General features: G+C 36.2%; 1 protein-coding gene across 1 annotated transcript in view; it reads left to right on the top strand.

The window, feature by feature from the left end:
• The window catches only part of LOC122263150 (uncharacterized), a gene marked incomplete in the record, with an annotated part of 254,056 nt that overhangs the window by 42,760 nt on the left and 208,796 nt on the right, over positions 1-2,500 (top strand).

The raw sequence follows: 2,500 nt of genomic DNA on the forward strand, positions 1-2,500 counted from the left end.
TTCATTCATTCATTCATTTATATTTATTTAATTATCTACTGATTTATATATTTTTTTTATGCATTACATTATCTCTCTCTCTCTCTCTCTCTCTCTCTCTCTCTCTTTATTTAATTATCTACTGATTTATATATTTTTTTTATGCATTACATTATCTATATATTTATATATAAATATATGTAATTCATTTATCTATCTGTTAATCAATTTATCTATCACCATGCGATTTTTTAATTCTTATTTTTATTGAGTTATATGTTGCTTTTACATAAGAGATCTCTGTTATGTTGTTTGTTAATTGATATTGACACACACACACACACACACACACACACACACACACACGCACCCGTCCTCCTCCTTCCCTCTCTCTCTTTTTTTTCCATTATTACCCTCTCTCATTCTTTATTTACCCTGTCACTTACTTCCATCCCTTTCTTTCCTCCTCCTTGCTTTCCCCCTCCTCCATCTCCCTTCCCCTGTCATTCTCCTTGCCTTATCCCTTCCCTCCATATCCCTCCATCTTTCCCCCCAGTCCTCCACACCCCTTTCTTTCCTTCTCTCTTTCCCCCTCCTCCATCTCCCTTTCCCTGTCATTCTCCTTTCCCTATCCCTTCCCTCCATACCCCCCTCCATCCCCATCATACCCCTCCCCCCATCCCTCCACATCCTTCCCTTCCATCCCACCCCTCCCCTCCCTCCCTCACCCCTATCCCACACCTTTTCCTTTTCAACCCTTTCCTTCCTCCCGGCGAATCCTACCTCCTCCTCCTTCTCCTCACACGCCGGAAAAGTAAACACTCATGGCACTGGCCTCACAATGCCTCACAATGTTGAAAATGACGTGAACGGCGTTATGCAATTTTCGGAGGATATTCAATGGGACTACAATCTATTCTATTATATAATGGGGGTGATGTCGCGCGTGTTTGTTTTGCCTCTCGCTTTTTTTCTGCTTTCCGTGAAGTTATTAGGAGATAAGTAGGTACGTTATTTATTATAACTTGATGTTATTGTAGTATTACCGGTGTGTTATGATATCATAAGTAGAGTATTGCGATGTTATCATATCATAAATTGTTGTATTGCAATATTATTGTATCATGACTAGATTATTCCAGTGCAATTGTATCAATATAATTATTGCGTTATTATAATTGTCTTTATGCTGTTACCTTCGGTGTTGGTTCTTATATGATGACGAAAAAGAGAAGAGAAGAAGAAGGTGGAGGAAAAGAAAAAAAAAAGAAAAAAAGAGGATGAAGAATACAAAAAAAGAAGAGGAACAAGCAAAGGAAGAAAATGAAAAAGGGAAAAGGAACAAAAGAAAATTAAAATAAGAAAAGGAAAAGAAGAATAGGAGCAGAAAAGGGAAGAAGCAGCAGAAGAAAAAAACAAAGGCAAAGAAAAGAAAAGAAAAAAAACGGTGGAGAATAATAAAAATAAAAAAGGGAAAAAAGTGGGAAAGAAAAAGAAGAAAAGGAAGAATAAAAAAAAAAAAACATGACAAGGAAGAAGAAGAAGTAGAAACACGATGAAGAAGAAAGGAGATGAAGTAGGAGAAGAAAATCAAATGTTTGAAACAGTTTGGCAGTCAGAGGGAAAACTTTTAAGCCTTTTTTTACCACCACTATAATGAGACCCATTTTTTGCAACTCAATTTTGTACTCAATCAATTAACTTCAATTTGCAAGCTTAATTGCAAAGTCGAAAAAAACTAAACAGAAACCAAACACGCACACACATACACACACACACACACAGAATGGGAGATAGAGATAGATAGATAGATAGAGATAGATATAGAGAGAGAGATAGAGAAAGAGAGAGAGAGAGAGAGAGAGAAAGAGAGAGAGAGAGAGAGAGAGAGAAAGGGAGAGAGAGAGATGCATCAGTATAAAATATAAAGATAGATTGATTGAGGAACAGATATTTGGATTTATACAGATATGGATATACAGTATACAGAGATACAGATACAGATCATATTAATCAGGTTCAATTCGCAAGCAGAGTCCAGCCAATAAATAAAAGAGATATACACGTGTAAGATAGGCTGATATATCGGTATATACACATATAGATATACAGTATACAAAGATACTAATATAGATACACCTTAAATCAACCAGATTATACCTCTTTAAATTCAAATAAATCATTGCAAAATTGCATTCTGATAAACCACCGACTAACGCTTATCATAACCACCTATGGCGCTAGATATAATGGGAAGACATAGTCGTTTTCAGCTATAGCAGTTTATTAGAGTCTCCCCAATTGTTTACAACCGGCGAGACTAGAGCTTCTGTGTGCTCTGCTGTTGTGTATAGATTTTATTATTTTTATTAATCCAATTTAATTGATCTTAATCTTAATTTAATGTGCTCTGCTCCTTCCTCTCCCTGGTATCTGCCTTCTGTATCCTTCTTTATGTTTCCTGTTGATTTAGCGACATAGGCAACTTAGGGTAACTTTCTCCGTCCTAGGGTATAAGGAT

Source organism: Penaeus japonicus, unplaced genomic scaffold (genome assembly GCF_977035675.1).
Source record: "Penaeus japonicus unplaced genomic scaffold, GWHDUDI00000001_assembly GWHDUDI00000006, whole genome shotgun sequence".
Taxonomy (NCBI): domain Eukaryota; kingdom Metazoa; phylum Arthropoda; class Malacostraca; order Decapoda; family Penaeidae; genus Penaeus; species Penaeus japonicus.